We start from the raw sequence: 23,987 nt of genomic DNA, 5'->3' as shown, positions 1-23,987 counted from the left end.
CCGGCATCTTTCTCTTCAAGGATTCTTTGTCCACAGTCATCTCCTCTGGCGGATCAGAGGCCTCCGAAACAGATGCCCCCGAAACAGACTCCGCCTTCTCCCCCTCTGCCACCAAAGCATCCGGAACAGACCTAGAAATGGAAGGAAAAACAGGGGCAGACTCTGCTTCACTGGTCAGCACGCTAACCTCTGCATCGCCTGCCCTGGCAGCATTGGAGTCCTCAGGAACTGTCCCACCTCGAAGAGCCATTGCATATGATCGGGGTGCCCCGGACTGGTAAGTGGGGCAACTCCTAGCCAGGTGATCCGAAGAACCACAGAAATGACACTTGCGTTTCTCGGGACAGTCTGCAGTGCGGTGATCAGGCTTGTGGCAGTTCCTGCAAACCTGCCCGGTTGTACAGTTCTCTCTGGTATGACCAAAGCAAAAACAGTCCCGGCAAAAACTTGGCATCCCCGGGTAGTGCAGAAACCCCCTGTTGTTCCCTATCGCAAAGTTCTGCGGGGGGTGACAAAAACCTTCAGCACCACCCTCGGGGGCAGGCCTAAACTCCACCCAAAAACGTCTCATGCCTGTGAAAGTCCCCAGGATGTTATTTTTCCTCTCCGCACCAGAAACAGACACACAATACCTTCTTAGAAAGGTCTGGATCTCCTCATCCCGCACAAAAGGGTTGTACATATGCACTACCACTGGAACTTTCTTAGGCCGAGCCTCGCAGGAAATGAATCGGATCCCTTGTAGGTCAGGGTGAGAAGCATTCTCCTTACTCCGGTAGAGACAGGTACGGAGAACATCCAGGTTGTAGAAGGTCACGTCAAAGAATCCTTGGCTGGGAAAGACCTGGACACAGAAGATGGAAGCATGCGGCATCCTCAGCACTCCTTCCACGACCTTCTGCTGGACATGCAAAATCCCGTAGGCACTCCTCTTTTCCTCCTCGATAAACAGCCGTACTGTATTAGGAGCGTTCGGCGCATTAGCCATCCTCTCCGGCAGACCCGTCCTCCGATGATCACCTTCCCGTTATCCTGGGACTAAGCCCTCTCCCCAATAGCAGCAGGTGGGTGAAGCCCAGGCAATAAACCTGGGCGATCCCACAAGGCCGAGGAGAGGGGTACCCGAATACCTTAGGGCAAGACACTTGATCTTAGCCAAAAGGCCGAGAAGCGATAACCGTGAAAGGGGCGGGCCCAACAAGGTCCCCTTCATGGGCACTATCACTGCTTGCTGTCAGGGAGGCTGCCAGACAATTTTCCATGCACACTCTGGGCTGGGGGGCAGTCAACCACCAGTACACACAGCAGAACCTAAACCCATACCATTATTGCTAAGCAGCAAGACAGGGGCCCATTGCACTCCCACGGGGCCTTTTTAAATGCAATCCATAACCCGGATTTGCCAGGAACCCTTCTTACTCCTCCTACTTGCATGTGACACTGGGCTTAGGATCTGCATAGGAAACACACACACAAGCACACACCTACCTTTGTTGCCTGCAGATGCCTCCTTGGCTGTCCCCAAACGGTATCAAACCAACACCCACGGGAAGCTGTAAGCATAGAGGACATGCCTGCACCCCATTGGACTTACCTGTGTGGGTTAAATCCGGGTTATTTGACAACCTATGGCGGTGATGGTTCTGCTCAGGCAGAGCAGTGCTGATGCTCCTCATAAAGCTGTCGCTGCTGTGAAGGTTCTAGGTGACATCACAAATCCCTTTGGTTACATACACAACAAAGCTGGGTTGTTGTTGTTTACACTCTGCAAGGCCTGTGGAAGTGAGTGACATCATAGCACTGTAGTTCTGAGGGTTCTAGATGGATGCAACAATCTCCTGTTGCTTCTATGAAGGCCGTAATAGACGACATCACCAAACAGCTCCATAGTCACATACACAGCAAAGGAGAGATGTTGTTTACACCTAGTGATGTCAGTGGTATTGAGTGACATCACAGCACAGTGCTAAGGCTCCTGGGCCTGGACACAGCAGCGGCTGCAATATCTCAACGGAGAATACGTTTATATCTATGTGTGTGTGTGCGCATATATATATATATATATATATATATATATATATATATATATATATATATATATATATTCTCCGCCGAAATCACTTTTAAACCCATTTCCACCTTTTTTCCCTTCTCTTCCTCTTACTTTTTTTTCACGTTTTTTTACGTTTTTCTCCTTTTCGCCTCTTTTCTGGGCGTATTATTCTTCTTTTTCTTCTTTTTTTTCGTCTAATGCATACCCCATCAGTGCAGCAATGCTTATTCAATACCGCCAGCAGATGGAGACACTGGGGGATAATTTTCTAAGGATTTATACTGATTTTTCCTGTCTGAATTTGTCGCACAGAAAGTTGCAGGCCAAATATGTGTGACATTTCTGCGACTTTAGCTTCTAGAGCATTTTTACAACATTATACATAGGTGCTGAATACATAAAAAGCGACTGTTCAGCGACAGACAAGTCGCATCGGCTGAAAGTAGGCCAGAATGTCAGTCCATGTTGGAGCAGGTTTAGATACAGTCTAAAGCATAGATCTCAAAGTCTGTGCACAGAATTTAGCAAGGGCCTCGCACCTTCTGATGCATCAGGTAGGTGCACAATAGCATAGCCTAACCCTCTGTACTTTGGTCTATATTGATGCGGGACATAGACAGCCAGCTGATGACCAATCCATTAGTGCAATGGATGGCTGGAAGCATTTGTCTTTGCCTTTGCAATACCACAGAAGCAATGCATGGTCAATGTACAGCAATGACACACCTGTGTGAACAGCCAGGAGACCCCCCCCCCATGTTATGTTACATAGTTACATAGTTAGTACGGTCGAAAAAAGACATATGTCCATCACGTTCAACCAGGGAATTAAGGGGTAGGGGTGTGGCGCGATATTGGGGAAGGGATGAGATTTTATATTTCTTCATAAGCATTAATCTTATTTTGTCAATTAGGAACATTCAGCACCCACCCGCTATCAAGGCAGCTGCCTATCATGTCATGCCCTACCTGCACAGGTGTGCTGGCTACTCAAATGATCCAATTAAGGAGGCCATTTAGTCAGCAGCAGCAGAAGTCCTGTGCCTGGACGCTCCAACAGGGGCCAGACACAAGCAGAAGCAGCAGAAGCAGCAGCAGCACCACCTTTTGTTTTTTGGCTGCAGCAGCAGCAAGGCCCACAGGGCTGGCTAGCTGGCTAGCCAGCAAGCAGGTAGCAATGAAAGTAGGAATCTTTCTTTTTAACCCTGTAAGGGGGTGGTGCACTGTACCCGAAGATACTGCCATATCGGGTCAATGCATAGGGCGACGGAAGCAAGCTTCGAAATCGGCCCCCGTTCTCAAAAATCCATTTAATATATGGTCCCCAGATAGGGGACGTATCAGATATTAAACTGATAAGAACAGATTTTTTTTTTTTTTTTTTTTTTTTATCTAAAGCCGAGGAACGTGCTTTCGATTCACCCAAAGTGCAAGAAAAAGTGCAAACGTGTTACACTAAAAAAACGTGCACAAAGGATGCGGTCTATCGCAAGCCCTTCTCCGATAGGAGAGAGGCCCCCCAACAAACCTTACCCTTCGCCTCCGGACCAAAAGGTACCTGCGAGGTTCCAGGTTCGATGTCCCTTTTCGCCGAAGCTACTAGGGGACCACAAATGCTCCCGGCATCCCCCTTGGCGTTAGCCAAGGTATCTGCCCGCAGAGCCGATTACGGTAGGTACCCTGCCAAAGCAGGAGTACCCGGGGTGTTTGCAGGGAGGTGCGGAACCTAATGGCCACACACACCTCCCCTAGACCGCCAGGAGGGACACCCAGAAGGGCTACCGCATCCTGACCAATCCTGTGAACACACAACACGCAAAAAGTGACACAGTGAGACAAAAAAGAAATAAATAAGTGAATGTGTGCAGATATACTGCCCGGACATCCGGCCGGATCTATAAAAAATTTCTCTGATCCTAGCCAGAAGGCCGGGAATCAAGAGGTGAGTGCCACAAGGTGAAAAGATTATGGTGCCCGTGCTTCAACTCAGTGAGCCTATTCTCCCAGTGAGTTTCGGCACCTCGGGGTCACCACTCCCCGAGGCACAAAGTACCTCGGCTCTAGACCCTCTCAGCCTCATGGCGAGACCCGGAGGGAACAGGTCACATCGGGGCAGCCGTCGAGCTGATTCCTCAGAACCAGCCCCGGAAAGCCCTGGTACACCTGCATCCTCCATGCAGCACCCATCCCCACCAGCCCCATACCGGCGTTACTGTCCACCGGCATGAAAAACTGATAAGAACAGATACTACACTTGATCTTAGCCAAAAGGCCGAGAAGCGATAACCGTGAAAGGGGCGGGCCCAACAAGGTCCCCTTCATGGGCACTATCACTGCTTGCTGTCAGGGAGGCTGCCAGACAATTTTCCATGCACACTCTGGGCTGGGGGGCAGTCAACCACCAGTACACACAGCAGAACCTAAACCCATACCATTATTGCTAAGCAGCAAGACAGGGGCCCATTGCACTCCCACGGGGCCTTTTTAAATGCAATCCATAACCCGGATTTGCCAGGAACCCTTCTTACTCCTCCTACTTGCATGTGACACTGGGCTTAGGATCTGCATAGGAAACACACACACAAGCACACACCTACCTTTGTTGCCTGCAGATGCCTCCTTGGCTGTCCCCAAACGGTATCAAACCAACACCCACGGGAAGCTGTAAGCATAGAGGACATGCCTGCACCCCATTGGACTTACCTGTGTGGGTTAAATCCGGGTTATTTGACAACCTATGGCGGTGATGGTTCTGCTCAGGCAGAGCAGTGCTGATGCTCCTCATAAAGCTGTCGCTGCTGTGAAGGTTCTAGGTGACATCACAAATCCCTTTGGTTACATACACAACAAAGCTGGGTTGTTGTTGTTTACACTCTGCAAGGCCTGTGGAAGTGAGTGACATCATAGCACTGTAGTTCTGAGGGTTCAAGATGGATGCAACAATCTCCTGTTGCTTCTATGAAGGCCGTAATAGACGACATCACCAAACAGCTCCATAGTCACATACACAGCAAAGGAGAGATGTTGTTTACACCTAGTGATGTCAGTGGTATTGAGTGACATCACAGCACAGTGCTAAGGCTCCTGGGCCTGGACACAGCAGCGGCTGCAATATCTCAACGGAGAATACGTTTATATCTATGTGTGTGTGTGCGCATATATATATATATATATATATATATATATATATATATATATATATTTCTCCGCCGAAATCACTTTTAAACCCATTTCCACCTTTTTTTCCCTTCTCTTCCTCTTACTTTTTTTTCACGTTTTTTTACGTTTTTCTCCTTTTCGCCTCTTTTCTGGGCGTATTATTCTTCTTTTTCTTCTTTTTTTTCGTCTAATGCATACCCCATCAGTGCAGCAATGCTTATTCAATACCGCCAGCAGATGGAGACACTGGGGGATAATTTTCTAAGGATTTATACTGATTTTTCCTGTCTGAATTTGTCGCACAGAAAGTTGCAGGCCAAATATGTGTGACATTTCTGCGACTTTAGCTTCTAGAGCATTTTTACAACATTATACATAGGTGCTGAATACATAAAAAGCGACTGTTCAGCGACAGACAAGTCGCATCGGCTGAAAGTAGGCCAGAATGTCAGTCCATGTTGGAGCAGGTTTAGATACAGTCTAAAGTATAGATCTCAAAGTCTGTGCACAGAATTTAGCAAGGGCCTCGCACCTTCTGATGCATCAGGTAGGTGCACAATAGCATAGCCTAACCCTCTGTACTTTGGTCTATATTGATGCGGGACATAGACAGCCAGCTGATGACCAATCCATTAGTGCAATGGATGGCTGGAAGCATTTGTCTTTGCCTTTGCAATACCACAGAAGCAATGCATGGTCAATGTACAGCAATGACACACCTGTGTGAACAGCCAGGAGACCCCCCCCCCCCCCCCCCCCCATGTTATGTTACATAGTTACATAGTTAGTACGGTCGAAAAAAGACATATGTCCATCACGTTCAACCAGGGAATTAAGGGGTAGGGGTGTGGCGCGATATTGGGGAAGGGATGAGATTTTATATTTCTTCATAAGCATTAATCTTATTTTGTCAATTAGGAACATTCAGCACCCACCCGCTATCAAGGCAGCTGCCTATCATGTCATGCCCTACCTGCACAGGTGTGCTGGCTACTCAAATGATCCAATTAAGGAGGCCATTTAGTCAGCAGCAGCAGAAGTCCTGTGCCTGGACGCTCCAACAGGGGCCAGACACAAGCAGAAGCAGCAGAAGCAGCAGCAGCACCACCTTTTGTTTTTTGGCTGCAGCAGCAGCAAGGCCCACAGGGCTGGCTAGCTGGCTAGCCAGCAAGCAGGTAGCAATGAAAGTAGGAATCTTTCTTTTTAACCCTGTAAGGGGGTGGTGCACTGTACCCGAAGATACTGCCATATCGGGTCAATGCATAGGGCGACGGAAGCAAGCTTCGAAATCGGCCCCCGTTCTCAAAAATCCATTTAATATATGGTCCCCAGATAGGGGACGTATCAGATATTAAACTGATAAGAACAGATACTACACTTGATCTTAGCCAAAAGGCCGAGAAGCGATAACCGTGAAAGGGGCGGGCCCAACAAGGTCCCCTTCATGGGCACTATCACTGCTTGCTGTCAGGGAGGCTGCCAGACAATTTTCCATGCACACTCTGGGCTGGGGGGCAGTCAACCACCAGTACACACAGCAGAACCTAAACCCATACCATTATTGCTAAGCAGCAAGACAGGGGCCCATTGCACTCCCACGGGGCCTTTTTAAATGCAATCCATAACCCGGATTTGCCAGGAACCCTTCTTACTCCTCCTACTTGCATGTGACACTGGGCTTAGGATCTGCATAGGAAACACACACACAAGCACACACCTACCTTTGTTGCCTGCAGATGCCTCCTTGGCTGTCCCCAAACGGTATCAAACCAACACCCACGGGAAGCTGTAAGCATAGAGGACATGCCTGCACCCCATTGGACTTACCTGTGTGGGTTAAATCCGGGTTATTTGACAACCTATGGCGGTGATGGTTCTGCTCAGGCAGAGCAGTGCTGATGCTCCTCATAAAGCTGTCGCTGCTGTGAAGGTTCTAGGTGACATCACAAATCCCTTTGGTTACATACACAACAAAGCTGGGTTGTTGTTGTTTACACTCTGCAAGGCCTGTGGAAGTGAGTGACATCATAGCACTGTAGTTCTGAGGGTTCAAGATGGATGCAACAATCTCCTGTTGCTTCTATGAAGGCCGTAATAGACGACATCACCAAACAGCTCCATAGTCACATACACAGCAAAGGAGAGATGTTGTTTACACCTAGTGATGTCAGTGGTATTGAGTGACATCACAGCACAGTGCTAAGGCTCCTGGGCCTGGACACAGCAGCGGCTGCAATATCTCAACGGAGAATACGTTTATATCTATGTGTGTGTGTGCGCATATATATATATATATATATATATATATATATATATATATATATATATTTCTCCGCCGAAATCACTTTTAAACCCATTTCCACCTTTTTTTCCCTTCTCTTCCTCTTACTTTTTTTTCACGTTTTTTTACGTTTTTCTCCTTTTCGCCTCTTTTCTGGGCGTATTATTCTTCTTTTTCTTCTTTTTTTTCGTCTAATGCATACCCCATCAGTGCAGCAATGCTTATTCAATACCGCCAGCAGATGGAGACACTGGGGGATAATTTTCTAAGGATTTATACTGATTTTTCCTGTCTGAATTTGTCGCACAGAAAGTTGCAGGCCAAATATGTGTGACATTTCTGCGACTTTAGCTTCTAGAGCATTTTTACAACATTATACATAGGTGCTGAATACATAAAAAGCGACTGTTCAGCGACAGACAAGTCGCATCGGCTGAAAGTAGGCCAGAATGTCAGTCCATGTTGGAGCAGGTTTAGATACAGTCTAAAGCATAGATCTCAAAGTCTGTGCACAGAATTTAGCAAGGGCCTCGCACCTTCTGATGCATCAGGTAGGTGCACAATAGCATAGCCTAACCCTCTGTACTTTGGTCTATATTGATGCGGGACATAGACAGCCAGCTGATGACCAATCCATTAGTGCAATGGATGGCTGGAAGCATTTGTCTTTGCCTTTGCAATACCACAGAAGCAATGCATGGTCAATGTACAGCAATGACACACCTGTGTGAACAGCCAGGAGACCCCCCCCCCCCCCCCCCCATGTTATGTTACATAGTTACATAGTTAGTACGGTCGAAAAAAGACATATGTCCATCACGTTCAACCAGGGAATTAAGGGGTAGGGGTGTGGCGCGATATTGGGGAAGGGATGAGATTTTATATTTCTTCATAAGCATTAATCTTATTTTGTCAATTAGGAACATTCAGCACCCACCCGCTATCAAGGCAGCTGCCTATCATGTCATGCCCTACCTGCACAGGTGTGCTGGCTACTCAAATGATCCAATTAAGGAGGCCATTTAGTCAGCAGCAGCAGAAGTCCTGTGCCTGGACGCTCCAACAGGGGCCAGACACAAGCAGAAGCAGAAGCAGCACCACCTTTTGTTTTTTGGCTGCAGCAGCAGCAAGGCCCACAGGGCTGGCTAGCTGGCTAGCCAGCAAGCAGGTAGCAATGAAAGTAGGAATCTTTCTTTTTAACCCTGTAAGGGGGTGGTGCACTGTACCCGAAGATACTGCCATATCGGGTCAATGCATAGGGCGACGGAAGCAAGCTTCGAAATCGGCCCCCGTTCTCAAAAATCCATTTAATATATGGTCCCCAGATAGGGGACGTATCAGATATTAAACTGATAAGAACAGATACTACACTTGATCTTAGCCAAAAGGCCGAGAAGCGATAACCGTGAAAGGGGCGGGCCCAACAAGGTCCCCTTCATGGGCACTATCACTGCTTGCTGTCAGGGAGGCTGCCAGACAATTTTCCATGCACACTCTGGGCTGGGGGGCAGTCAACCACCAGTACACACAGCAGAACCTAAACCCATACCATTATTGCTAAGCAGCAAGACAGGGGCCCATTGCACTCCCACGGGGCCTTTTTAAATGCAATCCATAACCCGGATTTGCCAGGAACCCTTCTTACTCCTCCTACTTGCATGTGACACTGGGCTTAGGATCTGCATAGGAAACACACACACAAGCACACACCTACCTTTGTTGCCTGCAGATGCCTCCTTGGCTGTCCCCAAACGGTATCAAACCAACACCCACGGGAAGCTGTAAGCATAGAGGACATGCCTGCACCCCATTGGACTTACCTGTGTGGGTTAAATCCGGGTTATTTGACAACCTATGGCGGTGATGGTTCTGCTCAGGCAGAGCAGTGCTGATGCTCCTCATAAAGCTGTCGCTGCTGTGAAGGTTCTAGGTGACATCACAAATCCCTTTGGTTACATACACAACAAAGCTGGGTTGTTGTTGTTTACACTCTGCAAGGCCTGTGGAAGTGAGTGACATCATAGCACTGTAGTTCTGAGGGTTCAAGATGGATGCAACAATCTCCTGTTGCTTCTATGAAGGCCGTAATAGACGACATCACCAAACAGCTCCATAGTCACATACACAGCAAAGGAGAGATGTTGTTTACACCTAGTGATGTCAGTGGTATTGAGTGACATCACAGCACAGTGCTAAGGCTCCTGGGCCTGGACACAGCAGCGGCTGCAATATCTCAACGGAGAATACGTTTATATCTATGTGTGTGTGTGCGCATATATATATATATATATATATATATATATATATATATATATATATATATTTCTCCGCCGAAATCACTTTTAAACCCATTTCCACCTTTTTTTCCCTTCTCTTCCTCTTACTTTTTTTTCACGTTTTTTTACGTTTTTCTCCTTTTCGCCTCTTTTCTGGGCGTATTATTCTTCTTTTTCTTCTTTTTTTTCGTCTAATGCATACCCCATCAGTGCAGCAATGCTTATTCAATACCGCCAGCAGATGGAGACACTGGGGGATAATTTTCTAAGGATTTATACTGATTTTTCCTGTCTGAATTTGTCGCACAGAAAGTTGCAGGCCAAATATGTGTGACATTTCTGCGACTTTAGCTTCTAGAGCATTTTTACAACATTATACATAGGTGCTGAATACATAAAAAGCGACTGTTCAGCGACAGACAAGTCGCATCGGCTGAAAGTAGGCCAGAATGTCAGTCCATGTTGGAGCAGGTTTAGATACAGTCTAAAGCATAGATCTCAAAGTCTGTGCACAGAATTTAGCAAGGGCCTCGCACCTTCTGATGCATCAGGTAGGTGCACAATAGCATAGCCTAACCCTCTGTACTTTGGTCTATATTGATGCGGGACATAGACAGCCAGCTGATGACCAATCCATTAGTGCAATGGATGGCTGGAAGCATTTGTCTTTGCCTTTGCAATACCACAGAAGCAATGCATGGTCAATGTACAGCAATGACACACCTGTGTGAACAGCCAGGAGACCCCCCCCCCCCCCCCCCCCCATGTTATGTTACATAGTTACATAGTTAGTACGGTCGAAAAAAGACATATGTCCATCACGTTCAACCAGGGAATTAAGGGGTAGGGGTGTGGCGCGATATTGGGGAAGGGATGAGATTTTATATTTCTTCATAAGCATTAATCTTATTTTGTCAATTAGGAACATTCAGCACCCACCCGCTATCAAGGCAGCTGCCTATCATGTCATGCCCTACCTGCACAGGTGTGCTGGCTACTCAAATGATCCAATTAAGGAGGCCATTTAGTCAGCAGCAGCAGAAGTCCTGTGCCTGGACGCTCCAACAGGGGCCAGACACAAGCAGAAGCAGCAGAAGCAGCAGCAGCACCACCTTTTGTTTTTTGGCTGCAGCAGCAGCAAGGCCCACAGGGCTGGCTAGCTGGCTAGCCAGCAAGCAGGTAGCAATGAAAGTAGGAATCTTTCTTTTTAACCCTGTAAGGGGGTGGTGCACTGTACCCGAAGATACTGCCATATCGGGTCAATGCATAGGGCGACGGAAGCAAGCTTCGAAATCGGCCCCCGTTCTCAAAAATCCATTTAATATATGGTCCCCAGATAGGGGACGTATCAGATATTAAACTGATAAGAACAGATACTACACTTGATCTTAGCCAAAAGGCCGAGAAGCGATAACCGTGAAAGGGGCGGGCCCAACAAGGTCCCCTTCATGGGCACTATCACTGCTTGCTGTCAGGGAGGCTGCCAGACAATTTTCCATGCACACTCTGGGCTGGGGGGCAGTCAACCACCAGTACACACAGCAGAACCTAAACCCATACCATTATTGCTAAGCAGCAAGACAGGGGCCCATTGCACTCCCACGGGGCCTTTTTAAATGCAATCCATAACCCGGATTTGCCAGGAACCCTTCTTACTCCTCCTACTTGCATGTGACACTGGGCTTAGGATCTGCATAGGAAACACACACACAAGCACACACCTACCTTTGTTGCCTGCAGATGCCTCCTTGGCTGTCCCCAAACGGTATCAAACCAACACCCACGGGAAGCTGTAAGCATAGAGGACATGCCTGCACCCCATTGGACTTACCTGTGTGGGTTAAATCCGGGTTATTTGACAACCTATGGCGGTGATGGTTCTGCTCAGGCAGAGCAGTGCTGATGCTCCTCATAAAGCTGTCGCTGCTGTGAAGGTTCTAGGTGACATCACAAATCCCTTTGGTTACATACACAACAAAGCTGGGTTGTTGTTGTTTACACTCTGCAAGGCCTGTGGAAGTGAGTGACATCATAGCACTGTAGTTCTGAGGGTTCAAGATGGATGCAACAATCTCCTGTTGCTTCTATGAAGGCCGTAATAGACGACATCACCAAACAGCTCCATAGTCACATACACAGCAAAGGAGAGATGTTGTTTACACCTAGTGATGTCAGTGGTATTGAGTGACATCACAGCACAGTGCTAAGGCTCCTGGGCCTGGACACAGCAGCGGCTGCAATATCTCAACGGAGAATACGTTTATATCTATGTGTGTGTGTGCGCATATATATATATATATATATATATATATATATATATATATATATATATTTCTCCGCCGAAATCACTTTTAAACCCATTTCCACCTTTTTTTCCCTTCTCTTCCTCTTACTTTTTTTTCACGTTTTTTTACGTTTTTCTCCTTTTCGCCTCTTTTCTGGGCGTATTATTCTTCTTTTTCTTTTTTTTTTTCGTCTAATGCATACCCCATCAGTGCAGCAATGCTTATTCAATACCACCAGCAGATGGAGACACTGGGGGATAATTTTCTAAGGATTTATACTGATTTTTCCTGTCTGAATTTGTCGCACAGAAAGTTGCAGGCCAAATATGTGTGACATTTCTGCGACTTTAGCTTCTAGAGCATTTTTACAACATTATACATAGGTGCTGAATACATAAAAAGCGACTGTTCAGCGACAGACAAGTCGCATCGGCTGAAAGTAGGCCAGAATGTCAGTCCATGTTGGAGCAGGTTTAGATACAGTCTAAAGCATAGATCTCAAAGTCTGTGCACAGAATTTAGCAAGGGCCTCGCACCTTCTGATGCATCAGGTAGGTGCACAATAGCATAGCCTAACCCTCTGTACTTTGGTCTATATTGATGCGGGACATAGACAGCCAGCTGATGACCAATCCATTAGTGCAATGGATGGCTGGAAGCATTTGTCTTTGCCTTTGCAATACCACAGAAGCAATGCATGGTCAATGTACAGCAATGACACACCTGTGTGAACAGCCAGGAGACCCCCCCCCCCCCCCCCCATGTTATGTTACATAGTTACATAGTTAGTACGGTCGAAAAAAGACATATGTCCATCACGTTCAACCAGGGAATTAAGGGGTAGGGGTGTGGCGCGATATTGGGGAAGGGATGAGATTTTATATTTCTTCATAAGCATTAATCTTATTTTGTCAATTAGGAACATTCAGCACCCACCCGCTATCAAGGCAGCTGCCTATCATGTCATGCCCTACCTGCACAGGTGTGCTGGCTACTCAAATGATCCAATTAAGGAGGCCATTTAGTCAGCAGCAGCAGAAGTCCTGTGCCTGGACGCTCCAACAGGGGCCAGACACAAGCAGAAGCAGCAGAAGCAGCAGCAGCACCACCTTTTGTTTTTTGGCTGCAGCAGCAGCAAGGCCCACAGGGCTGGCTAGCTGGCTAGCCAGCAAGCAGGTAGCAATGAAAGTAGGAATCTTTCTTTTTAACCCTGTAAGGGGGTGGTGCACTGTACCCGAAGATACTGCCATATCGGGTCAATGCATAGGGCGACGGAAGCAAGCTTCGAAATCGGCCCCCGTTCTCAAAAATCCATTTAATATATGGTCCCCAGATAGGGGACGTATCAGATATTAAACTGATAAGAACAGATACTACACTTGATCTTAGCCAAAAGGCCGAGAAGCGATAACCGTGAAAGGGGCGGGCCCAACAAGGTCCCCTTCATGGGCACTATCACTGCTTGCTGTCAGGGAGGCTGCCAGACAATTTTCCATGCACACTCTGGGCTGGGGGGCAGTCAACCACCAGTACACACAGCAGAACCTAAACCCATACCATTATTGCTAAGCAGCAAGACAGGGGCCCATTGCACTCCCACGGGGCCTTTTTAAATGCAATCCATAACCCGGATTTGCCAGGAACCCTTCTTACTCCTCCTACTTGCATGTGACACTGGGCTTAGGATCTGCATAGGAAACACACACACAAGCACACACCTACCTTTGTTGCCTGCAGATGCCTCCTTGGCTGTCCCCAAACGGTATCAAACCAACACCCACGGGAAGCTGTAAGCATAGAGGACATGCCTGCACCCCATTGGACTTACCTGTGTGGGTTAAATCCGGGTTATTTGACAACCTATGGCGGTGATGGTTCTGCTCAGGCAGAGCAGTGCTGATGCTCCTCATAAAGCTGTCGCTGCTGTGAAGGTTCTAGGTGACATCACAAATCCCTTTGGTTACATACACAACAAAGCTGGGTTGTTGTTGTTTACACTCTGCAAGGCCTGTGGAAGTGAGTGACATCATAGCACTGTAGTTCTGAGGGTTCAAGATGGATGCAACAATCTCCTGTTGCTTCTATGAAGGCCGTAATAGACGACATCACCAAACAGCTCCATAGTCACATACACAGCAAAGGAGAGATGTTGTTTACACCTAGTGATGTCAGTGGTATTGAGTGACATCACAGCACAGTGCTAAGGCTCCTGGGCCTGGACACAGCAGCGGCTGCAATATCTCAACGGAGAATACGTTTATATCTATGTGTGTGTGTGCGCATATATATATATATATATATATATATATATATATATATATATATATTTCTCCGCCGAAATCACTTTTAAACCCATTTCCACCTTTTTTTCCCTTCTCTTCCTCTTACTTTTTTTTCACGTTTTTTTACGTTTTTCTCCTTTTCGCCTCTTTTCTGGGCGTATTATTCTTCTTTTTCTTCTTTTTTTTCGTCTAATGCATACCCCATCAGTGCAGCAATGCTTATTCAATACCGCCAGCAGATGGAGACACTGGGGGATAATTTTCTAAGGATTTATACTGATTTTTCCTGTCTGAATTTGTCGCACAGAAAGTTGCAGGCCAAATATGTGTGACATTTCTGCGACTTGACATTTCTGCGACTTTAGCTTCTAGAGCATTTTTACAACATTATACATAGGTGCTGAATACATAAAAAGCGACTGTTCAGCGACAGACAAGTCGCATCGGCTGAAAGTAGGCCAGAATGTCAGTCCATGTTGGAGCAGGTTTAGATACAGTCTAAAGCATAGATCTCAAAGTCTGTGCACAGAATTTAGCAAGGGCCTCGCACCTTCTGATGCATCAGGTAGGTGCACAATAGCATAGCCTAACCCTCTGTACTTTGGTCTATATTGATGCGGGACATAGACAGCCAGCTGATGACCAATCCATTAGTGCAATGGATGGCTGGAAGCATTTGTCTTTGCCTTTGCAATACCACAGAAGCAATGCATGGTCAATGTACAGCAATGACACACCTGTGTGAACAGCCAGGAGACCCCCCCCCCCCCCCCCCATGTTATGTTACATAGTTACATAGTTAGTACGGTCGAAAAAAGACATATGTCCATCACGTTCAACCAGGGAATTAAGGGGTAGGGGTGTGGCGCGATATTGGGGAAGGGATGAGATTTTATATTTCTTCATAAGCATTAATCTTATTTTGTCAATTAGGAACATTCAGCACCCACCCGCTATCAAGGCAGCTGCCTATCATGTCATGCCCTACCTGCACAGGTGTGCTGGCTACTCAAATGATCCAATTAAGGAGGCCATTTAGTCAGCAGCAGCAGAAGTCCTGTGCCTGGACGCTCCAACAGGGGCCAGACACAAGCAGAAGCAGCAGAAGCAGCAGCAGCAGCACCACCTTTTGTTTTTTGGCTGCAGCAGCAGCAAGGCCCACAGGGCTGGCTAGCTGGCTAGCCAGCAAGCAGGTAGCAATGAAAGTAGGAATCTTTCTTTTTAACCCTGTAAGGGGGTGGTGCACTGTACCCGAAGATACTGCCATATCGGGTCAATGCATAGGGCGACGGAAGCAAGCTTCGAAATCGGCCCCCGTTCTCAAAAATCCATTTAATATATGGTCCCCAGATAGGGGACGTATCAGATATTAAACTGATAAGAACAGATACTACACTTGATCTTAGCCAAAAGGCCGAGAAGCGATAACCGTGAAAGGGGCGGGCCCAACAAGGTCCCCTTCATGGGCACTATCACTGCTTGCTGTCAGGGAGGCTGCCAGACAATTTTCCATGCACACTCTGGGCTGGGGGGCAGTCAACCACCAGTACACACAGCAGAACCTAAACCCATACCATTATTGCTAAGCAGCAAGACAGGGGCCCATTGCACTCCCACGGGGCCTTTTTAAATGCAATCCATAACCCGGATTTGCCAGGAACCCTTCTTACTCCTCCTACTTGCATGTGACACTGGGCTTAGGATCTGCATAGGAAACACACACACAAGCACACACCTACCTTTGTTGCCTGCAGATGCCTCCTTGGCTGTCCCCAAACGGTATCAAACCAACACCCACGGGAAGCTGTAAGCATAGAGGACATGCCTGCACCCCATTGGACTTACCTGTGTGGGTTAAATCCGGGTTATTTGACAACCTATGGCGGTGATGGTTCTGCTCAGGCAGAGCAGTGCTGATGCTCCTCATAAAGCTGTCGCTGCTGTGAAGGTTCTAGGTGACATCACAAATCCCTTTGGTTACATACACAACAAAGCTGGGTTGTTGTTGTTTACACTCTGCAAGGCCTGTGGAAGTGAGTGACATCATAGCACTGTAGTTCTGAGGGTTCAAGATGGATGCAACAATCTCCTGTTGCTTCTATGAAGGCCGTAATAGACGACATCACCAAACAGCTCCATAGTCACATACACAGCAAAGGAGAGATGTTGTTTACACCTAGTGATGTCAGTGGTATTGAGTGACATCACAGCACAGTGCTAAGGCTCCTGGGCCTGGACACAGCAGCGGCTGCAATATCTCAACGGAGAATACGTTTATATCTATGTGTGTGTGTGCGCATATATATATATATATATATATATATATATATATTCTCCGCCGAAATCACTTTTAAACCCATTTCCACCTTTTTTTCCCTTCTCTTCCTCTTACTTTTTTTTCACGTTTTTTTACGTTTTTCTCCTTTTCGCCTCTTTTCTGGGCGTATTATTCTTCTTTTTCTTCTTTTTTTTCGTCTAATGCATACCCCATCAGTGCAGCAATGCTTATTCAATACCGCCAGCAGATGGAGACACTGGGGGATAATTTTCTAAGGATTTATACTGATTTTTCCTGTCTGAATTTGTCGCACAGAAAGTTGCAGGCCAAATATGTGTGACATTTCTGCGACTTTAGCTTCTAGAGCATTTTTACAACATTATACATAGGTGCTGAATACATAAAAAGCGACTGTTCAGCGACAGACAAGTCGCATCGGCTGAAAGTAGGCCAGAATGTCAGTCCATGTTGGAGCAGGTTTAGATACAGTCTAAAGCATAGATCTCAAAGTCTGTGCACAGAATTTAGCAAGGGCCTCGCACCTTCTGATGCATCAGGTAGGTGCACAATAGCATAGCCTAACCCTCTGTACTTTGGTCTATATTGATGCGGGACATAGACAGCCAGCTGATGACCAATCCATTAGTGCAATGGATGGCTGGAAGCATTTGTCTTTGCCTTTGCAATACCACAGAAGCAATGCATGGTCAATGTACAGCAATGACACACCTGTGTGAACAGCCAGGAGACCCCCCCCCCCCCCCCCCCATGTTATGTTACATAGTTACATAGTTAGTACGGTCGAAAAAAGACATATGTCCATCACGTTCAACCAGGGAATTAAGGGGTAGGGGTGTGGCGCGATATTGGGGAAGGGATGAGATTTTATATTTCTTCATAAGCATTAATCTTATTTTGTCAATTAGGAACATTCAGCACCCACCCGCTATCAAGGCAGCTGCCTATCATGTCATGCCCTACCTGCACAGGTGTGCTGGCTACTCAAATGATCCAATTAAGGAGGCCATTTAGTCAGCAGCAGCAGAAGTCCTGTGCCTGGACGCTCCAACAGGGGCCAGACACAAGCAGAAGCAGCAGAAGCAGCAGCAGCACCACCTTTTGTTTTTTGGCTGCAGCAGCAGCAAGGCCCACAGGGCTGGCTAGCTGGCTAGCCAGCAAGCAGGTAGCAATGAAAGTAGGAATCTTTCTTTTTAACCCTGTAAGGGGGTGGTGCACTGTACCCGAAGATACTGCCATATCGGGTCAATGCATAGGGCGACGGAAGCAAGCTTCGAAATCGGCCCCCGTTCTCAAAAATCCATTTAATATATGGTCCCCAGATAGGGGACGTATCAGATATTAAACTGATAAGAACAGATACTACACTTGATCTTAGCCAAAAGGCCGAGAAGCGATAACCGTGAAAGGGGCGGGCCCAACAAGGTCCCCTTCATGGGCACTATCACTGCTTGCTGTCAGGGAGGCTGCCAGACAATTTTCCATGCACACTCTGGGCTGGGGGGCAGTCAACCACCAGTACACACAGCAGAACCTAAACCCATACCATTATTGCTAAGCAGCAAGACAGGGGCCCATTGCACTCCCACGGGGCCTTTTTAAATGCAATCCATAACCCGGATTTGCCAGGAACCCTTCTTACTCCTCCTACTTGCATGTGACACTGGGCTTAGGATCTGCATAGGAAACACACACACAAGCACACACCTACCTTTGTTGCCTGCAGATGCCTCCTTGGCTGTCCCCAAACGGTATCAAACCAACACCCACGGGAAGCTGTAAGCATAGAGGACATGCCTGCACCCCATTGGACTTACCTGTGTGGGTTAAATCCGGGTTATTTGACAACCTATGGCGGTGATGGTTCTGCTCAGGCAGAGCAGTGCTGATGCTCCTCATAAAGCTGTCGCTGCTGTGAAGGTTCTAGGTGACATCACAAATCCCTTTGGTTACATACACAACAAAGCTGGGTTGTTGTTGTTTACACTCTGCAAGGCCTGTGGAAGTGAGTGACATCATAGCACTGTAGTTCTGAGGGTTCAAGATGGATGCAACAATCTCCTGTTGCTTCTATGAAGGCCGTAATAGACGACATCACCAAACAGCTCCATAGTCACATACACAGCAAAGGAGAGATGTTGTTTACACCTAGTGATGTCAGTGGTATTGAGTGACATCACAGCACAGTGCTAAGGCTCCTGGGCCTGGACACAGCAGCGGCTGCAATATCTCAACGGAGAATACGTTTATATCTATGTGTGTGTGTGCGCATATATATATATATATATATATATATATATATATATATATATATATTTCTCCGCCGAAATCACTTTTAAACCCATTTCCACCTTTTTTTCCCTTCTCTTCCTCTTACTTTTTTTTCACGTTTTTTTACGTTTTTCTCCTTTTCGCCTCTTTTCTGGGCGTATTATTCTTCTTTTTCTTCTTTTTTTTCGTCTAATGCATACCCCATCAGTGCAGCAATGCTTATTCAATACCGCCAGCAGATGGAGACACTGGGGGATAATTTTCTAAGGATTTATACTGATTTTTCCTGTCTGAATTTGTCGCACAGAAAGTTGCAGGCCAAATATGTGTGACATTTCTGCGACTTTAGCTTCTAGAGCATTTTTACAACATTATACATAGGTGCTGAATACATAAAAAGCGACTGTTCAGCGACAGACAAGTCGCATCGGCTGAAAGTAGGCCAGAATGTCAGTCCATGTTGGAGCAGGTTTAGATACAGTCTAAAGCATAGATCTCAAAGTCTGTGCACAGAATTTAGCAAGGGCCTCGCACCTTCTGATGCATCAGGTAGGTGCACAATAGCATAGCCTAACCCTCTGTACTTTGGTCTATATTGATGCGGGACATAGACAGCCAGCTGATGACCAATCCATTAGTGCAATGGATGGCTGGAAGCATTTGTCTTTGCCTTTGCAATACCACAGAAGCAATGCATGGTCAATGTACAGCAATGACACACCTGTGTGAACAGCCAGGAGACCCCCCCCATGTTATGTTACATAGTTACATAGTTAGTACGGTCGAAAAAAGACATATGTCCATCACGTTCAACCAGGGAATTAAGGGGTAGGGGTGTGGCGCGATATTGGGGAAGGGATGAGATTTTATATTTCTTCATAAGCATTAATCTTATTTTGTCAATTAGGAACATTCAGCACCCACCCGCTATCAAGGCAGCTGCCTATCATGTCATGCCCTACCTGCACAGGTGTGCTGGCTACTCAAATGATCCAATTAAGGAGGCCATTTAGTCAGCAGCAGCAGAAGTCCTGTGCCTGGACGCTCCAACAGGGGCCAGACACAAGCAGAAGCAGCAGAAGCAGCAGCAGCACCACCTTTTGTTTTTTGGCTGCAGCAGCAGCAAGGCCCACAGGGCTGGCTAGCTGGCTAGCCAGCAAGCAGGTAGCAATGAAAGTAGGAATCTTTCTTTTTAACCCTGTAAGGGGGTGGTGCACTGTACCCGAAGATACTGCCATATCGGGTCAATGCATAGGGCGACGGAAGCAAGCTTCGAAATCGGCCCCCGTTCTCAAAAATCCATTTAATATATGGTCCCCAGATAGGGGACGTATCAGATATTAAACTGATAAGAACAGATACTACACTTGATCTTAGCCAAAAGGCCGAGAAGCGATAACCGTGAAAGGGGCGGGCCCAACAAGGTCCCCTTCATGGGCACTATCACTGCTTGCTGTCAGGGAGGCTGCCAGACAATTTTCCATGCACACTCTGGGCTGGGGGGCAGTCAACCACCAGTACACACAGCAGAACCTAAACCCATACCATTATTGCTAAGCAGCAAGACAGGGGCCCATTGCACTCCCACGGGGCCTTTTTAAATGCAATCCATAACCCGGATTTGCCAGGAACCCTTCTTACTCCTCCTACTTGCATGTGACACTGGGCTTAGGATCTGCATAGGAAACACACACACAAGCACACACCTACCTTTGTTGCCTGCAGATGCCTCCTTGGCTGTCCCCAAACGGTATCAAACCAACACCCACGGGAAGCTGTAAGCATAGAGGACATGCCTGCACCCCATTGGACTTACCTGTGTGGGTTAAATCCGGGTTATTTGACAACCTATGGCGGTGATGGTTCTGCTCAGGCAGAGCAGTGCTGATGCTCCTCATAAAGCTGTCGCTGCTGTGAAGGTTCTAGGTGACATCACAAATCCCTTTGGTTACATACACAACAAAGCTGGGTTGTTGTTGTTTACACTCTGCAAGGCCTGTGGAAGTGAGTGACATCATAGCACTGTAGTTCTGAGGGTTCAAGATGGATGCAACAATCTCCTGTTGCTTCTATGAAGGCCGTAATAGACGACATCACCAAACAGCTCCATAGTCACATACACAGCAAAGGAGAGATGTTGTTTACACCTAGTGATGTCAGTGGTATTGAGTGACATCACAGCACAGTGCTAAGGCTCCTGGGCCTGGACACAGCAGCGGCTGCAATATCTCAACGGAGAATACGTTTATATCTATGTGTGTGTGTGCGCATATATATATATATATATATATATATATATATATATATATATATATATATTTCTCCGCCGAAATCACTTTTAAACCCATTTCCACCTTTTTTTCCCTTCTCTTCCTCTTACTTTTTTTTCACGTTTTTTTTACGTTTTTCTCCTTTTCGCCTCTTTTCTGGGCGTATTATTCTTCTTTTTCTTCTTTTTTTTCGTCTAATGCATACCCCATCAGTGCAGCAATGCTTATTCAATACCGCCAGCAGATGGAGACACTGGGGGATAATTTTCTAAGGATTTATACTGATTTTTCCTGTCTGAATTTGTCGCACAGAAAGTTGCAGGCCAAATATGTGTGACATTTCTGCGACTTTAGCTTCTAGAGCATTTTTACAACATTATACATAGGTGCTGAATACATAAAAAGCGACTGTTCAGCGACAGACAAGTCGCATCGGCTGAAAGTAGGCCAGAATGTCAGTCCATGTTGGAGCAGGTTTAGATACAGTCTAAAGCATAGATCTCAAAGTCTGTGCACAGAATTTAGCAAGGGCCTCGCACCTTCTGATGCATCAGGTAGGTGCACAATAGCATAGCCTAACCCTCTGTACTTTGGTCTATATTGATGCGGGACATAGACAGCCAGCTGATGACCAATCCATTAGTGCAATGGATGGCTGGAAGCATTTGTCTTTGCCTTTGCAATACCACAGAAGCAATGCATGGTCAATGTACAGCAATGACACACCTGTGTGAACAGCCAGGAGACCCCCCCCCCCCCCCCCCCATGTTATGTTACATAGTTACATAGTACGGTCGAAAAAAGACATATGTCCATCACGTTCAACCAGGGAATTAAGGGGTAGGGGTGTGGCGCGATATTGGGGAAGGGATGAGATTTTATATTTCTTCATAAGCATTAATCTTATTTTGTCAATTAGGAACATTCAGCACCCACCCGCTATCAAGGCAGCTGCCTATCATGTCATGCCCTACCTGCACAGGTGTGCTGGCTACTCAAATGATCCAATTAAGGAGGCCATTTAGTCAGCAGCAGCAGAAGTCCTGTGCCTGGACGCTCCAACAGGGGCCAGACACAAGCAGAAGCAGCAGAAGCAGCAGCAGCACCACCTTTTGTTTTTTGGCTGCAGCAGCAGCAAGGCCCACAGGGCTGGCTAGCTGGCTAGCCAGCAAGCAGGTAGCAATGAAAGTAGGAATCTTTCTTTTTAACCCTGTAAGGGGGTGGTGCACTGTACCCGAAGATACTGCCATATCGGGTCAATGCATAGGGCGACGGAAGCAAGCTTCGAAATCGGCCCCCGTTCTCAAAAATCCATTTAATATATGGTCCCCAGATAGGGGACGTATCAGATATTAAACTGATAAGAACAGATACTACACTTGATCTTAGCCAAAAGGCCGAGAAGCGATAACCGTGAAAGGGGCGGGCCCAACAAGGTCCCCTTCATGGGCACTATCACTGCTTGCTGTCAGGGAGGCTGCCAGACAATTTTCCATGCACACTCTGGGCTGGGGGGCAGTCAACCACCAGTACACACAGCAGAACCTAAACCCATACCATTATTGCTAAGCAGCAAGACAGGGGCCCATTGCACTCCCACGGGGCCTTTTTAAATGCAATCCATAACCCGGATTTGCCAGGAACCCTTCTTACTCCTCCTACTTGCATGTGACACTGGGCTTAGGATCTGCATAGGAAACACACACACAAGCACACACCTACCTTTGTTGCCTGCAGATGCCTCCTTGGCTGTCCCCAAACGGTATCAAACCAACACCCACGGGAAGCTGTAAGCATAGAGGACATGCCTGCACCCCATTGGACTTACCTGTGTGGGTTAAATCCGGGTTATTTGACAACCTATGGCGGTGATGGTTCTGCTCAGGCAGAGCAGTGCTGATGCTCCTCATAAAGCTGTCGCTGCTGTGAAGGTTCTAGGTGGGTGACATCACAAATCCCTTTGGTTACATACACAACAAAGCTGGGTTGTTGTTGTTTACACTCTGCAAGGCCTGTGGAAGTGAGTGACATCATAGCACTGTAGTTCTGAGGGTTCAAGATGGATGCAACAATCTCCTGTTGCTTCTATGAAGGCCGTAATAGACGACATCACCAAACAGCTCCATAGTCACATACACAGCAAAGGAGAGATGTTGTTTACACCTAGTGATGTCAGTGGTATTGAGTGACATCACAGCACAGTGCTAAGGCTCCTGGGCCTGGACACAGCAGCGGCTGCAATATCTCAACGGAGAATACGTTTATATCTATGTGTGTGTGTGCGCATATATATATATATATATATATATATATATATATATATTTCTCCGCCGAAATCACTTTTAAACCCATTTCCACCTTTTTTTCCCTTCTCTTCCTCTTACTTTTTTTTCACGTTTTTTTACGTTTTTCTCCTTTTCGCCTCTTTTCTGGGCGTATTATTCTTCTTTTTCTTCTTTTTTTTCGTCTAATGCATACCCCATCAGTGCAGCAATGCTTATTCAATACCGCCAGCAGATGGAGACACTGGGGGATAATTTTCTAAGGATTTATACTGATTTTTCCTGTCTGAATTTGTCGCACAGAAAGTTGCAGGCCAAATATGTGTGACATTTCTGCGACTTTAGCTTCTAGAGCATTTTTACAACATTATACATAGGTGCTGAATACATAAAAAGCGACTGTTCAGCGACAGACAAGTCGCATCGGCTGAAAGTAGGCCAGAATGTCAGTCCATGTTGGAGCAGGTTTAGATACAGTCTAAAGCATAGATCTCAAAGTCTGTGCACAGAATTTAGCAAGGGCCTCGCACCT

At 46.8% G+C, this 23,987-nt stretch overlaps 10 non-coding genes across 10 annotated transcripts; all 10 read right to left on the bottom strand.

Moving 5' to 3' along the window:
• Window positions 1-3,266: 3,266 nt before the first annotated feature.
• LOC130315981 (U2 spliceosomal RNA) lies at window positions 3,267-3,456 on the bottom strand. Its single transcript, XR_008863389.1, has one exon. It is a non-coding gene; the product is annotated as a U2 spliceosomal RNA (small nuclear RNA).
• Window positions 3,457-4,149: 693 nt separating this feature from the next.
• Window positions 4,150-4,337, bottom strand: LOC130315982 (U2 spliceosomal RNA). The gene has a single exon (XR_008863390.1). It is a non-coding gene; the product is annotated as a U2 spliceosomal RNA (small nuclear RNA).
• Window positions 4,338-6,429: 2,092 nt separating this feature from the next.
• On the bottom strand, window positions 6,430-6,620 carry LOC130315973 (U2 spliceosomal RNA). Its single transcript, XR_008863382.1, has one exon. It is a non-coding gene; the product is annotated as a U2 spliceosomal RNA (small nuclear RNA).
• A 2,083-nt stretch (window positions 6,621-8,703) lies between these two features.
• On the bottom strand, window positions 8,704-8,894 carry LOC130315971 (U2 spliceosomal RNA). Its single transcript, XR_008863380.1, has one exon. It is a non-coding gene; the product is annotated as a U2 spliceosomal RNA (small nuclear RNA).
• A 2,096-nt stretch (window positions 8,895-10,990) lies between these two features.
• LOC130315970 (U2 spliceosomal RNA) lies at window positions 10,991-11,181 on the bottom strand. The gene has a single exon (XR_008863379.1). It is a non-coding gene; the product is annotated as a U2 spliceosomal RNA (small nuclear RNA).
• Window positions 11,182-13,272: 2,091 nt separating this feature from the next.
• LOC130315969 (U2 spliceosomal RNA) lies at window positions 13,273-13,463 on the bottom strand. Its single transcript, XR_008863378.1, has one exon. It is a non-coding gene; the product is annotated as a U2 spliceosomal RNA (small nuclear RNA).
• A 2,108-nt stretch (window positions 13,464-15,571) lies between these two features.
• LOC130315968 (U2 spliceosomal RNA) lies at window positions 15,572-15,762 on the bottom strand. Its single transcript, XR_008863377.1, has one exon. It is a non-coding gene; the product is annotated as a U2 spliceosomal RNA (small nuclear RNA).
• Window positions 15,763-17,839: 2,077 nt separating this feature from the next.
• On the bottom strand, window positions 17,840-18,030 carry LOC130315967 (U2 spliceosomal RNA). The gene has a single exon (XR_008863376.1). It is a non-coding gene; the product is annotated as a U2 spliceosomal RNA (small nuclear RNA).
• A 2,079-nt stretch (window positions 18,031-20,109) lies between these two features.
• On the bottom strand, window positions 20,110-20,300 carry LOC130315966 (U2 spliceosomal RNA). Its single transcript, XR_008863375.1, has one exon. It is a non-coding gene; the product is annotated as a U2 spliceosomal RNA (small nuclear RNA).
• Window positions 20,301-22,391: 2,091 nt separating this feature from the next.
• Window positions 22,392-22,582, bottom strand: LOC130315965 (U2 spliceosomal RNA). The gene has a single exon (XR_008863374.1). It is a non-coding gene; the product is annotated as a U2 spliceosomal RNA (small nuclear RNA).
• Window positions 22,583-23,987: the final 1,405 nt, after the last annotated feature.

This window comes from Hyla sarda, unplaced genomic scaffold (assembly GCF_029499605.1).
Source record: "Hyla sarda isolate aHylSar1 unplaced genomic scaffold, aHylSar1.hap1 scaffold_1893, whole genome shotgun sequence".
Classification (NCBI taxonomy): Eukaryota; Metazoa; Chordata; class Amphibia; order Anura; family Hylidae; genus Hyla; species Hyla sarda.
The sequence above is the reverse complement of the archived record's forward strand: the minus strand, read 5'-3'. Positions and strand labels throughout refer to the sequence as shown.